This window comes from Diabrotica virgifera, chromosome 4 (assembly GCF_917563875.1).
Source record: "Diabrotica virgifera virgifera chromosome 4, PGI_DIABVI_V3a".
Lineage (NCBI taxonomy): Eukaryota > Metazoa > Arthropoda > Insecta > Coleoptera > Chrysomelidae > Diabrotica > Diabrotica virgifera.
This window is the reverse complement of record NC_065446.1, coordinates 29,569,224-29,585,505: the sequence shown is the minus strand read 5'-3', so window position 1 is coordinate 29,585,505 and position 16,282 is coordinate 29,569,224.

Sequence of the window (16,282 nt, the reverse complement as noted above, 5' to 3'; positions counted from 1 at the left end):
CATCTGTAGTTGCCGCCGCTAGATATTTAAACTCTTACTACTTCGAAGTTGCGGTCATTAATAGTTATGTTCTGCCTAACTCTTGGTCTTGTATTTTTGGTTACTAACATGTATTTCGTCTTCTTTTCATGTTGTCGAAGGCCCAGACTACCTGTTTCGTCCTTGAGTTGTAAATACACCTCTCTGACGACTCTTGTAGAATGAACGACTGCACCTAGATCATCAGCAAATACTACCAATAGTTTTGATCTTTGATTCACAAATCGCCCTGTCAATTCAGATGATATTTTACTTTATTACATATTCTAAGGCCAACTTGAATAGCAACGGTGAAAAGGGGTCTTCTTGTATAAGTTATGCTATTACACTAGTCTTTTATATTATTTGTTGTCAGTAATTTAAGACATTTTGAAACACAAAAATAAAAGTAATTCAGGTACATTTATTGAGAGCCACGAATAATCCTTCAAAGAGCCACATGTGGCTCGCGAGCCACAGTTTGGCCACCCCTGCTATAGTATACAGTATACAAAATATATATACACATCGACGTACGTTTCACTTTATGTTTTGACTTAATTTGTTTGAAAATGAATCGTGACGCATGGGAAAAGTTATAGCGGACGAACAATATAGGTCTGGATCCCGCGTATGAAAAAAAAGTTGATTAATAGCAAGCTGAAAATTTGTTAATAGCTTAAGGGTGTCTAGTCGAATAAACTTTGATATATGGGAACACTGAAACAGGGGCAGTTTTAATTGTGGAACAGGTTAAAAATTTGGAACGGTCACAGCACGAAAACGGCACATTTATTTTGTCCGACAGAACAGACTTAAACTCTCCGAACAGAGTTAAAACTCTCATGAAAAAATCAGACTGCTATTTATTACCTGTCATAATTCCTGTCATTTGACATATTTTACATGTTCCACTCATTAAAACGCCCATTTGGTGATAAATAGCAGTCTGATTTTTACATGAGAGTTTAATCTCTGTTCGAAGAGTTTAAGTCTGTTCTGTCGGACAAAATAAATGTGCCGTTTTCGTGCTGTGACCGTTCCAAATTTTTAACCTGTTCCATAATTAAAACTGCCCCTGTTCCAGTGTTCACACATATCAAAGTTTATTCGACTAGACACCCTTAAGCTATTAACAAATTTTCAGCTTGCTATTAATCAACTTTTTTTTCATACGCGGGATCCAGGCCTAATACATGCGGAATACTTTAAAATCTTAAATAGGAGCCCCCATTTTTTATTGCAGATTTGGATTCCTTACGTAAAAATAAGTAACTTTTATTCGAGACATTTTTTCGAATTATGGATAGATGGCGCTATAATCGGAAAAAACAATTGTTGAAAATGGGAAATTAAATTAAAAAATGGAAAGTCCCTACTTAATTGGAAAATTTTACTTCACTTTTTCTGGTTTTAGGCCTTTTAGGGCCTAATCTTCAAAACCCAAGAGGTCCCCTTAACGCTCGAGTAACTACAAATTTAGCATACTTTCCTCCCCTACTATAAGCAACACGTGCTGAAGGAATTCAAAATTTTAATATACAAATAATTCAAAACTACAATTATTGTGGGAAAGCATGTGTTATATAAAACAGCTCTTTAGGCCTAGAGGCCCATGGCTTTCACTGTTTTTTTCACTATTTTTTTCCACTCATCTCTGTTTTCGTCTTTTCCTCCCAGTCCGGTATCCTTAGTATTCTTAAATCGGTTTTAACCTCTTCTAACCACTTTTTTTTGGTCGTCCTCGTCTGCGCTTTCCGCCCGCTCCTCCTGCCAATACTTTTTTTTGCATGCCTGTTTGTGGGCATCCTGTAAACATGTCCCATTCAACGTGCTCTTTGTGCTTTTACCTTTTGTATTATGCTTGGTTGGTTGTAGAGCCCATTACTTCCCTATTTGTTCTTCTTCTCCATATGCCGTCATTGTCCTTTGTCCCTCTGCATAATCTTTTAGCTCAGCTGCAGGATCTATCGCCTTTAGTGAAACACCAAATTCAAGATGATAATTTATTTCTGTAAATGACACTAACTTCCCGGGAGACCTAATGACGATACTTTACTGACCGCTTCGTATGATGGTTGAACTGAGAATCATTCTCTCGGTGAACTGTACCATAGTTTTATAGATTCTAATTTTGGGTCATCGGTGACATGAGTCCCATTGTTTCTTGCACCGAACAAAGGTAATTAGTTTTTACTTTAGTCAGCGATTTTGTATCATTTCCAAATATATTGTTTATGCACCGAATTTCACTAGCTCGTACTCGTGGTGTACAATAACAATAACTTTGCTTTGATATACGGAGTGTGATTTTATATTGTTTAATTACGAAGATATGATGATGAATATTTGAAAATACACCCCCTTCATATATCTTGCGTAATATTTTTCTTTCCCATTGTTCCAGTTTCTGTGTATTTGTCTGATTTAACACCTAAGTTTTGTTGCCATACATAATCGAAGGTTACACAATCGTTTTAGTCCTGTTGCCAAGGGGGGCACAACGGCCTCCTTAATTCAGATGGACTTATCCAAGTTTTTTTTATGTATTTTGACCCGTAGAACACGAATTTTTTGGGTAAAGAACTTGAGGAATTACATAACAGCAATTTTTCGCAAAACAAAACTTTTTTTGTATTTTTTGGGTGATTCTCAGCAAAAAATGTTTCTACAAGTTTTTTCGTAGGATGCATAGTTTTCTAGATAAACGCAGTTGAACTTTCAATATATCGAAAAAGTGCAATTTTTGAACCCGGATAACTTTTGATTAAAAAATAAAATAGCAATTCTGCTAACTGCATTTGAAAGTTCAAGTCAAATTCTATCGATTTTGATTATTTGCATTGCTAAAAATTAATTTTTTATTGTTAAACAAAGCTATAAACACATAGTGTTTCCCGTGCCCAATGCATGCGTTTTAATGTACCTACGTAATCTACGTAGAAATTGTCTGTATGCGCGCCTACTCGTTCGATTTCAAATGAGAAATGCATTGAAAACATCATTAAATCACTATGTGTTTATAGCTTTGTTTAATAATAAAAAAATTAATTTTTAGCAATGAAAATAATCAAAACCGATAGAATTTGACTTGAACTTTCAAATGCGGTAAGCAGAATTGCTATTTTATTTTTCAATCAAAAGATATTCGGGTTCAAAAATTGCAATTTTTCGATTTTTTGAAAGTTTAACCGCTTTTATGTCGAAAACTATGCATTCTACAAAAAAACTTGTAAAAACATTTTTTGCTTAGAGTGACCCAAAAAATACAAAAACATATGTTTTGTCTTGCGAAAAATCGCTGTTATGTGATTCCTCAAGTTCTTTGTTTATAACAATCTTATAGACATCCGGATCAATTGTTACCCAAAAAATTCGTGTTCTACGGGTCAAAATACATAAAAAAACTTGGGTAAGTCCACCTGAATTAAGGAGGCCATTGTACCCCCACTGGCGACAAGACTATTTTGTATATCCTGATTTTCCTGGATATTTGGATATTTCCTGGAAATTGTTTCCTGGATATTAACTTAGATTTGATCATTATTTTTAGTCCTCCCACAGCTTTATTTCCGCACCCTCTTTGGCTCTATTTGTAATCGTCACTTCGAGGTATTCGAATTGATCCACTTTTTCAAAACAATATTCTCTGCTTCCGCTACTTATTCTTACATTATCTTCGGGCTTAATTTTCTTTGCTCTCATTTCAAAGTATTTTGTTTTATTCTCGTTTATACACAGTCCATGCTTTTCCATACTGTTTCTATTTTTTTGAATGTTCTTATGAGTTCTGATTTTGATCTCGCAATCAATGCTATCGTCTGCAAAAGCAATAACTTGTTGCCTGTTCGCCTGTTTTAGTATATTATTCTATATGTCTCTACACCTACACCACTTTGAAGAATAGATTCTAGAATAAGGATAAATAAAGTTGTGGACAGCGGATCTCCTTGTCTTAATACCTTCATAATCTTCTTGTCTACCTATACCTACTATACCTACCTGTATATTATACCGTAAAAGACTCTGATAAGTTTCCTTCCAGGATCACTTTATTTAATGTTTATTTTAAGGTCATTTCCACTAATCTAATAAGTTTTGGTAGGCATTTTTAACAGATCCATCGCTTTGTATAATTTTTCTCTATCGATTGAGTCGTATGCCTGCTTAAAGTTTATAAACATAATATGTAAACCTAGATTTTGTTCCTAGCTGTTGTGAAATAGGTGTTTTATGGTAAAAATCTGATCAATTGTAGATCTGCCTATTCTAAACCCTCCCTGGTATTCACCTATTATTTCAGATTCATATTTTGTTAGTCGGTTTCTTATCAATAGAGCCAATATATCATATGGTACATCTAATAGAGCAATTCCTCTATTATTTTGGCATATGAAACTAATGAACATCAAATTTATCAGCTTTTGATTGGAAAATTACCAGCTATTTAAAGTGTGAATAGAGTCTTTTTGCACGGTGCAATCAGTAAAGAATGGTGTGATATTTAAATTAATTCGAAGAAAATAAAAACAGACGCTGATTGACGCACTTTGTTATTATAAAGAAAAATAAATAGTGTATACCTACTTGAAAATGATGTCAATAGTCAATACTGAAAATCCACTAGAGGCATATTGCGTCACATGGCTGATAAAAAATCTATAATGATGTTTTAAATTATTTATAGCAATAAGGAACACGTGCCGAAGGAATTCAAAATTTTAATATAAAAATAATTCAAAACCATAATTGTGGGAAGGTATGTGTTATTTGACTTTATTTCTGTAACTACCTACTTTTACCATCAGAGTTTTTTTGAAAATTCAGGGCCGGTGTAACATTTTTAATCCGTTAAATTTTTCTCTACAATCTTTTAGAGTAAAGTTTTAACGTTAAATTTTTACTCAATATTAAAATTTAACAGAACTCGCCTGATACACCTAGCCGCCTCAATGAACATGGTCGTTGTCAGCCAGTGATGTGGGAACATGACTGTTTCCAGCACATGCTTTATGCACAAAGACATTCATAAGGGAACAAGGACAAGCCCTGATAGCCCGATCAAAGAACAATTTGACCCCCAAAAAAATAAAGGAAGGACGAAAATTTAAGAATATGTAGTTGAAATTGTCTATTATTATATAAGAAAAAGTTTACAATTCTACATCCCCTCCATTTTACAAAAATTAAGGGGAATACCCCCCTCTCGAAGGTGAAAAATATACATTCAAAATAAGACCAGAATTGGATAACATGACTGATTCTAAACAACTTTTGTTCCATAGAATTTTTTCATTAAGTCAATACTTTTCGAGTTATTTGCGAGTGAATATGTTTAACAAAATAAAACATGTTTTTGGTCGGTTTTTAGGAGATAACTCAAAAAGTAATTATTTTAGCGAAAAAATATTCATAACAAAAATATAGATAATAAAAAATTGAAAAAAAAAAGGTGTATACATGAGGTCTGTAGACCCAGTATAAGCAGAGTTGCAGCTAATAAAAAGTAGGTTCTTCTTCGTCAAATTCCAAATCGAATATTTCAATGTGAAATAACCCAAAATCGGAGCACTTTTCGGAGAAAATTCATTTTAACTTTTTTAAAGTGTTTAAAAAAAGGTTTATTTTTGTTTTCTAAAAAAACTTGTAACATTAAAAGTAAGTGAGTTACGCTCCAAATATTGTTGGTCCCTTTTATTTTTTGGTAAAAGAATCGCGAAAATCACCCCCTAATTAGCATCACAAATAAATTTTATCATTACCACTTCACAAGTTACTTTGTCTATGTATTATTTATACGATCTGTAAGTTTCATCGGTTCAAAGTGCTTCCTTTTGAAAAAGCTGTAGTTAAAATGGCTTGAACAAGTAACTAATTACGAGTTTAGACAAATTTTGAACAGCCGTAGCGTAACCAATTTTTGTCTAACAAGAAAACAAAAATTCAGAAATATTCACAAAAGCAAAACGTACATTTTATTACCCTTTGAGATTTTTAGTATTACTAATAACTTTTACGGTAATTCCATAAACAATTCCGATTTTTGTCAAAATAAAAAAAAATGCTTTATTTTAAACCCAATTTTTTTCAAAACTGAGCACTTTGAACCAATGAAACTTATAGATAATAAATATAAACAATACATAAGTAAAGTAACTTGTGAAGCGGTAACGATTAATTTTATTTGAGAAGCTAATTAGTGGATGATTTTCGTCATTTTTTTACCAAAAAAAAAGGGACCATAAAAAATATTTTTAGCGTAACTCACTTATTTTTAATGAGAAGTTTTTTTTAAACAAAAATAAACCTTTTTTTAAACACTTTAAATTGTAATGAATTTTCCCCGAAAAGTGCCCCGTTTTTTGGGTATTTCACATAGAAATATTCGATTTGGAATTTGAAAAAGAAGAACCTACATTTCATTAGCTGCAACTCTGCTTCTACTGGGTCTGCAGACCTCACGCATACACCATTTTTTTTTAATTTTTGATAAGCTATATTTTTACTAAGAATATTTTTTTCGCTTAAATACTTACTTTTTGAGTTATCTCCGAAAAACCGTCCAAAAACATGTTTTTTTTTTTGTTAAAAATGAACATATTCACTCGCCAATGACTCGAAAAATATTGACTTAGTAAAAAAACTCTATAGAACAAAAGTTGCTTAGAATTAGTCATTTTATCCAATTCCGGACTTATTTTGAATGTATATTTTTTCACCCCGAGAAAAAATTTTTCACCCCGTATTTTCCAATTTTTGTAAAATGGAGGGGATGTAGAATTGTAAACTTTTTCTTATATAATAATAGACAATTTCAACTACCTATTCCCAAATTTTCATCCTTCCTTTATTTTTTTGGAGGTTTCCATAAAATTGTGTGTTCCTTGATTGGGCTATGATGGGAATACAGTAAATCAAATCGACCATGTCAGTGATCGACGCATGATATTTCAGGGACATATTAGACATTATAGCCCAGTCGGGATAGTATTTGACCTTGCATTAGGAGCTGCCCCAAATTTTATTTTTATAATCTTTAGGGAGGGTCAATATTAGTAAAAATTTAAAATCTCGACTGAATTCCACCGTTGCGTTAGCCGATATCTTGATTTTAAACAAGAACCGTTTTTGCTCAATATCTCCGCCATTTTCAATTTTTTGACAAAAAGTGTAGAAACTGAAATTGTTGAAAATGCGATTTTCTATAATTTCATTTATTATCGTTTTTTTCGTGCGGTCGATATTTTCCGAGTTGATGAGGGGAAAATAGTGACAGTTGTAGCATAATTATTGAATTATTGAATTATCTCGTTTATTATTAGTTTTACAACAAATATTTACCTATACAAAAATGAAGAGAATTAAATTTTGTACAATTTTGATGCCATTCATTTTTTTTGATAAAATCAATATTTAAGGTAGTACGTATGTGGTAAAGGTGCGAGCGTAAGACCTGATTGATTTTGTAGCAATTGTTATTGTTCAATATCTCCGCCATTTTCAACTTTTCGACAAAAAGTGTAAGAACTGAAATTGTTGCAATTACGATTTACTACAATTTTTCGAGAGAACCAGTGGCAAGTCTACAAGGGGGGGAAATGGGAAAATTCCTCCCAACAGGGTCCAAAATTAAAAAAAAAAATTGTTGGAACATCACGATATATTAGCTGACATAAAACTTAAAATATCGACAGACAAATTCAACCAATAAAACCCGCTAGTTAATAAAATTAAGTGAACTTAATGTATATAATGTCTTTTTATGTCGTTTATATACTTAGTTTGGTTGATGTTTCATTGGAAGTTTCAAAAATTGTATAAAATATAATTCTCTTTATTTTTGTTTATGTACAATTATGTCGTAAATTTAATAATAAATGAGACAATTTAATAATTATGCTTCCCCTCCGCTTCCATTATTTTCCCCCTTAACTCGGAGAATATTGATCGTATAAAAAAATTGTGCCTAAGAAATTGTAGGAAGTTGCATTTCCAACAATTTTCTTTTCCACCACTTATGTCGAAAAGTTGAAAATGGCGGAGATATTAAGCAACAACAGTTCTCATTTAAAATCAATATGGCGGCTAATGCAACCGCGGAATTCAGTCGAGATTTTAAATTTACACTACTATTGATCTCTCCTAAAGGATATAATTATAAAATTTGGGGCAGCTCGGATACAAAATTCAATTCAATAATTATGCTCCCCCATCACTTTTTACTATTTTCCCATGTAACTCGGACAATATCAACAGCATGAAAAAAATTGTTAAAAAGAAATTGTAGGAAATTATATTTTGAACAATTTTAGTTGAAAATGGCGTAGATATTGAACAAAACCAATTGCTATAAAATCAATCCGGTCTTACGCTCGCGCCATTACCGCATACGTACTACCTTAAATATTAACTTAAGCAAAAAATTGAAAGAGATCAAAATTGTGTAGAATTGAATTCTCTTCATTTTTGTATAGGTACATATTTGTTGTAAAACTAATAATAAACGAGATAATTCAATAATTCAATAATTATGCTCCAACTGTCACTATTTTCCCCTCATAACTCGGAAAATATCGACCGCACGAAAAAAATTATAACAAATGAAATTATAGAAAATCGTATTTTCAACAATTTCAGTTTCTACACTTTTTGTCAAAAAATTGAAAATGGCGGAGATATTGAGCAGAAACGGTTCTCGTTTAAAATCAAGATAGCGGCTAACGCAACGATGGAATTCAGTCGAGATTTTAAGTTTATACTAATATTGACCCTCCCTAAAGATAAGAAAAATAAAATTTGGGGCAGCTCCTAATGCAAGGTTAGGCATGTTATTCGTCTAACCCGACTGGACTATTAGACGTACGTGCAAGACGCGGGGCAAACATATACTCGGACCACTACCTAGTCCAAACGAAAATAAGAGCTAGAATCTCCAATACAAAGAAAATTAGAGGATTTAAAGAGGATAGGTTTAACGTAGAAGTGTTAATAAACCCTAGATAGCCAAGAAATTCGAGGAAAGTCTGGAACGTAAGCTAGAGGACTGTACAGGTGATGAAGATGTTGATAACCATTGGTGGCGGTGTAGAACCATATTGGAAAATGTAGCAACTGAGATGATTGGCAAAAGCGTGAAAAATAGGGTCGGACTGGTACGATGAGGAATGTTCACAAGCAGCCCAAAGAAAAAATCAAGCATATGCAAGGCTCCACGCACAAAGATCGAGACAAGTAGAAGAAGAGTATATGCAGCTGAGACGAGACGAAAAGCGAATACTGAAAAGAAAGAAGAAGGAGCATATAGAAAATCAACTGAAAGAACTAGAGAAGTATAACACACAAATGGAAACCCGAAAATTCTACAAAGAGATTAACCAGACAAGAAAGGAATTCAAACCTAGAATATCAATAGTGAGAGACAGAACAGGAGAAATAACTGGTGATCAGGACGAGATACTAGAAAGGTGGGCAGAAAATTTTGAGGGTAGACTAAATATACGAAGTGAGATGAGGTTGCCAGAAGCAAAAATACAGCTTGAAGACATGGACGATCAAAGAGAGAAAGATAACATGCCAACAAAGGAAGAAGTCGTCAAAGCAATACGAAAATTGAAAGAGAACAAAGCTCCTGGATCAGATGGCATATCTTCCGAACTTTTAAAACATGCTTATCTCTTGCCAAGAAGCAATTGGACGTAATATTATGACGTCTTAACGTTGGATTAAATGCCCCAACGTTAATACGCGACGTTGCGACGACGGTCAGAAAACCGCTATTTGCACCTAAGTGGGAAATATAAATACGGGTTGCCTCGACGTCTCCCTCTCGACTTCTCAGCTCGAGATATTTTATCGTCAAATTACGTTAGTTTTTAGGACTTTCGTCTTGTAAAGTAATAGTATAAAATTCTCTACCACAGAAGTACGGCCAACACACTTCATTTTTACCAAATAGGTTAATAATCTTGGAGGATATTAAATCATCAGAAACTCAGATGCATGACGGCCTGTTGATACTTATTTAAGTAGGTTCCTACTCTATTCAGAATATAACCTAAGTGACTTGTATAATTATTTTATTAATCATCTGCCTCATTGCATAATGCGGTCGAAAATTTACAAACGCAAGGAAGTGTACTGTTAAACTAGGTATAAAAATTGCTAAAAACTGAAAGCGCCTCAGAAATTTACAGGTTAAATCGAACAAAACGGTAAAAATAGAAATAACCATCGTAATTAAAAAACATATTATTATGTCTAGACCCATACAAAATTATCCTTGATTTGTATATAAACAAAATTCGTTAATTAAAATCAAATATTCATTAAAATCTAACAAAAAAATTGCCAAACATTATGTTTCAAAAAATGGCTGAACCATGGCGATCTTTCATTATTCATTAATGGCGGATTTGACTCGAGACCTAAATTGCACTACATTTTAACTGATTAGGACAAGGACACCCCCTGCCGACCTTTAGTATAACCTATTTTTACCTTGCACACCTCGAATTTACCTATTGGTATACCTAATACGTCCTAAAGTAAGCGCAGACTCCCGACGACCGGTCGTCGTCGTTTTGTAGTTGGAAACTAAACAACCAATTGTCGAAAATTTACTTTACGACGTTGGATAGTCGACGACGTTTTTTAGTAAACTACAGGTATCTTATAAAAAAAACTTTGGCGTCAGGTTAACGTATACAACTTTAGTTAAATACTACCGTTGATTGAAATAATACACTGGTGTAATATTTCAATCAACGGTTTAATCAAATAAGTTTGATTCTTGAGGAATTAAAATATTAAAATACAACAAAATATAGACTAAAATACAACAAAAAAGCAATATATTAGATGAAGATTGGTAGAAATTTTTTGGGTAATCAAATTATGTATATCAAAGCATTACCTACTAGCTAGGTACATTTTCCAAATAGGTATGTAATTTTTTATTACAATACTGAAACATTTACAATTAGGTACGTACCTGTTGCTTTTAAAAACTATTTAAAAATCACTAAAATTATAAACTTGCTTTTTGTATCTGTCCTCACAACAATAAAAACTAATATACACACAATTTGTTTACCCATAACCATTGATGTATTAATAAAATAACCGACATATTGAACAATTATTGACAAGTCATTGTAATTGCCCAATCAGAGCACGTTTAACGTTTCAGCTGCGCCCAGGACCAAGACTTTTGATGAATTCGCGCACATATAAATTTATTCCCAACGCGCTTAAAGAAGTATAACTTCAAAAATAATTTTGTTTTTGAGCGTGCCATCAAAATTTTTAAACGTGCCACTTGTGACACGCGTGCAATTGGTTCCCCATCCCTGATTTAGAATATTCTAAGTAAACGCTTGCAGAATCTTCCCGTACAATACAACTAACTCCGTCTCTGACAATATGACTATCAACAAGGTATTAAATTGTAAGTATTCAAAAACCTCGTGCTTGTACTTGTGATATATTTGAATTAGTAATTTAGGTGAATGAAAATATTTGCAGACAATTATTCATAGAATACTTGGCATTCCGATACTCTTGTATCTCCTGATTTACACCCGTGTTTATCTACTCACGCGTCCAAATGCCAAATATTTTCATGTCAGCCTGTTGTAGAGGAATCCCATGAATGCTGGAACAACGTTATTAGTGTTTCGAAGAGATTTTATTAATGGACAAAATACAAAGTAGAGATCAGATTTACGGTTGAACTGGTCAAAAATAAAAACACATGTTTATCAAAACAGTGTTATGTGTACTTATAAAAGTTCGTTGTTACAATATTGAAATCTACTTATGTATTTACGGAATTATTACTACGTGTGATAACATTCATCTTTTTGGTTGTGGAGTATAGAGTTCACTTCATTCCAAGACTTCCCTTGGCCTCATGGCCTCTTATCTTGTCGATGATAGATCTTCTCCAAGTTTGTGCTGGGTGACCTCTTTTCCTTTTTTTCTTGGTGATTCCACTGTAGGGCAGTCTTTGTAATACTGGAGCTATTTTTTCGGAGTGTGTGACTGATCCAACCCCACTTTCTGGACTTTAATTTTATTCTCTATCCTCTTTTGTTCGGTCAGGTGTAGAAGATCTTCGTTTCTGATGATGTTAGAATATAATAGAATAGAATAGAAATATGCTTTATTGTCACTGAAAATTTTTATAATTTTATGGACAAAGCTTACATACAGTCAAAAGAAAAATAATATCAATAACAAATAACAACTAAAATTTCCTAATTGAATAGTATGGTCTATGGTCTTTTAGATAGATAAACTTTTGTCATTTTTCGGAACTTTGGGAAAGATGTTACAGATTTAAGTTGTAAAGGGAGATGGTTGTAAAGTTTTTTTTTGCGGAATATAGTATATATTTCTTTACTAACTCAGTGGATGGGATCGGTAAATAAATATCAGATTGAATTTCTGGTGGAGTAAAGATGATTGGGCCTTGCTGGAAAGACATGAATGTGTTTACGAATTAAACAAACCGTTTCTAGAATATATAAAGATGGAAGTGTTAAAATTCCGTGATCTCTGAAGTAACTTCTGCAATGTGTAGATCTTCTGAGGCCAAACAGATATCTTATTGCTCTTTTTTGCAATTTGAAAATAACATCAAATTGGGCAGCTGTACTAGAACCCCAAAAAGGAAGGCCATATCGAAGATGAGACTCGAACAACGAAAAATATGTTGTTTTAGAAGATGCTAAATTGAGTTCCCTTGAGACAGATCTTATTGCATAGCAAGTTGAGGCGAGTTTCTTACTTAACGAATCGATATGAAGGGACCATTTGAGGTTGCTGTTTAAAAAAATACCAAGAAATTTTACAGAATCAACGGTACTGATCTGGCTGTTATTACGAGGCAAAGGTTGAAGAGCTCCTTTATAGGATAATGCTACTCTTTTATCTACGTTAAAAGGGAGTAAATTAGAGTCAGACCAGGTCTTTATCGTCAGTAGATCCGAAGTTATAGTTTCATGAAGAGATGCAATAGTTGAGTTGCTCCAAGTGATACTGGTATCATCAGCAAAAAGAAAAATTTTCCCATCGATTTTTAAATTCGTGATGTCATTTATAAAGATAAGGAACAGAAGATGACCCAATACTGAACCTTGTGGTACTCCACATACAATGTTTTTGAGACTAGAGTCAGTATCATTTGCTCTAACTAGTTGTTTCCTATTATTCAAGTAGGATTGGAACCAATTCAAAAAAATACCTCGAATTCCATAGAAATTTAGTTTTTGAAGTTATACTTCTTTAGGCGCGATTGAGAGTAAAATTTCATAATACTGCGCGCATGAGCACACAGACAGTATGGCGTTTAGTTGCTAAATCTTTCTAGTTATGTATAAATATATCAGTGCAAGAAAAGGTGTGAAAAGGGTATATTAGTGTTTTTAGTAAATATGTTTATTATAATTTTTGTGTCTTTGGATTTGTTTTCCTCAGGAGTAAGATGATATGAGTATTATTAAAACATTTTATTGTATATTTATTACTTATAATCTTATCCGTCTTATCCAGTAAGAAATTCGATTACATTCAGAAATACACAAGCTAGAACTAACCTTATGTTGAATTCTCCTCTATTCGTCATGTGCAGCTATTATAATGCCTTAAGTATTTACTGCGATATATTTAACAGTTTAAAGCAACTTATTTCTATGGCCAAGATCTACCTAGGTGATTAATAATTTATTTCTGTACGTTCAAATTTAGTTTTGTAAAATTTTTGATGTGTTATTGGTACCTATGAATTACTAATATTTCATTAAATTTTTTTTTGTGTAATATTTTGTCCTGCAAATGGATACTGTTGGACAATAAACGCTATTATTATATAATACTTCACCTTGACTGTTTGTTACCGTGAATTGTCATTAGGTACGTCCGAACCGATACAGACACAGTCCTCGTAGCGCATTTGGTATAGCATTCGTCCAGAGATCGGGAGGTCATGAGTTCGAATCCAGTGCAATCCTATACTTTTTTTTTTATTTTTTTGAAAGCGGCAAGCACAACATTAGTTTGGTGTTTAAAAAAATTAAAACAAACTGTTTAAAGTATATTTATTTTTAAGAAATCATATAATAGAAGTATAACTTCTTACGTGCGTACAAAGTACACACACACATTCTTTTTTTAATCAAGATGTGATTTACACAATCAAAAGCTTTGGCATAGTCACAGAAAACAGTGACAGTATAACGATTATTGTTTAGTGCTTGGTAAACCTCATGTAGTACTGAAAACATGGCATCAGTGGTACATTTATTAGTTAAAAAGCCGAACTGATTTTGTGATAAAATGTTGGTATCAACGATAAAGGACATAAGTCGAGTTTTAATGAGTCTCTCAATAATTTTGGAGAGTACCGGTAATAAGGCAATAGGTCTATAGTTGAAGGTATTAGATTTTTCACCACTTTTATGAAGAGAAATAATAATGGCTGCCTTTAGGCACTCTGGAAATTTACCTTTTTCGAAGGAATCATTAATAATTAGTGAGACGAGGATTTTCAACACATTTTCTGTGAGATTAGAGAAAATGTTTATAGATAGTCCATCAGTACTACAGGATGATTTGCTTTTGATACTATTGATTGTTTGGATCAGTTCAGAGTTATCGACTGGTCTTAAAAAGAACGAATTCGAGACCTTTCTGGAATTAGGAGATAGGAAATGGGATCTTGTTGAGGCAAAATAGTTGATGTTATATTTTTACTCACATTAATGAAGTAATCGTTTAGACTTTCAGGATTTGGAAGGGAAAATGATTGAGCCGATAGCTAATATATTAGGCCAGAAAATAAGAAAACAATTATTCGTAGGCATTTATTAATAAAGATCTGCAGTTTGTCTGTAAGGGTTTTTGTCTTTTTCTAGGTTTCACATCCGTAGAGCAGAAGAGACATGATATTTGACTTTATTATACTGGCCAGACCTCCAAATAAGGTTGAATATTCTGAAAGTTTGTTAAGCTTTTCGTATCCTCATACTAATATCGCCTTCTGTACCTCCGATTTCTGTTCTGACATTTCCACGATAGGTAAAATGTTCCACATTTTCAATCTGCATGTTCAGATATCGTCGGCGTATTCTAGAAACGTGTTTATAGGCCAGGAACCGAAGCTTTTCACCTCGCAATTTTTACAGAATCGATCGATTTGCTTGAAAATTTGAGAATAAGTAGTGGATAGTCCAAGGATCAAAATCTATATGATGCCGAAAGGCGCTTTTACCATGGGGGTGGTTGCCACCCCATCTTGGGGGTGGAAATTTTTTATTATATTTTGACCGCAAAAGTTGATAAAAACATTCATTCTAAGCAAAAAATGTCCTATACAGTTTTTTGATAAAATTAACAGTTTTCGATTTATTCGCTATCGAAAGTGTTAGTTTTGTATAGAAAAAATCAATGTTTTCGATATACTTACTCATTTACGATTCACTCAATTTTTGCCGTAAAAAAATTTTTTTCAAACCAAGTTCTTGGGAATTAATTAATGCCTGGTTGCACCAACAGATCTTAAGCTCCAGCTTAGCTAAGCTCTACTTATAGATAGGGCCTCCTTGAGTATCACTTACGTTGAACCATAATTTTAGATTCTTACCTTATTATCAATTATATCTATTATTATATTATGGTATTCTTATTGTAATAATATATTATAATTATATTATATTAATTCTTATGATATTCTCGACTTAAGCTTAAGATCTGTTGGTGCAACCGGGCATAAATAACTTACAAATTTTATATTTAAACATTTTTTCGTATCTCTGATGCTAATCTATCTATTCTCTGAAGAAAATGGCATTTTATACCAAACTACAAATATTCGTTATTCGCTTTTAACTCCAGTTTTTTTAAAACTAATATAGTATAATATAATATAATATAATATAATATAATATAATATAATATAATATAATATAATATAATATAATATAATATAATATAATATAATATAATATAATATAATATAATATAATATAATATAATATAATATAATATAATATAATATAATATAATATAATATAATATAATATAATATAATATAATATAATATAGTATAATATAATATAATATAATATAATATAATATAATATAATATAATATAATATAATATAATATAATATAATATAATATAATATAATATAATATAATATAATATAATATAATATAATATAATATAATATAATATAATATAATATAATATAATATAATATAA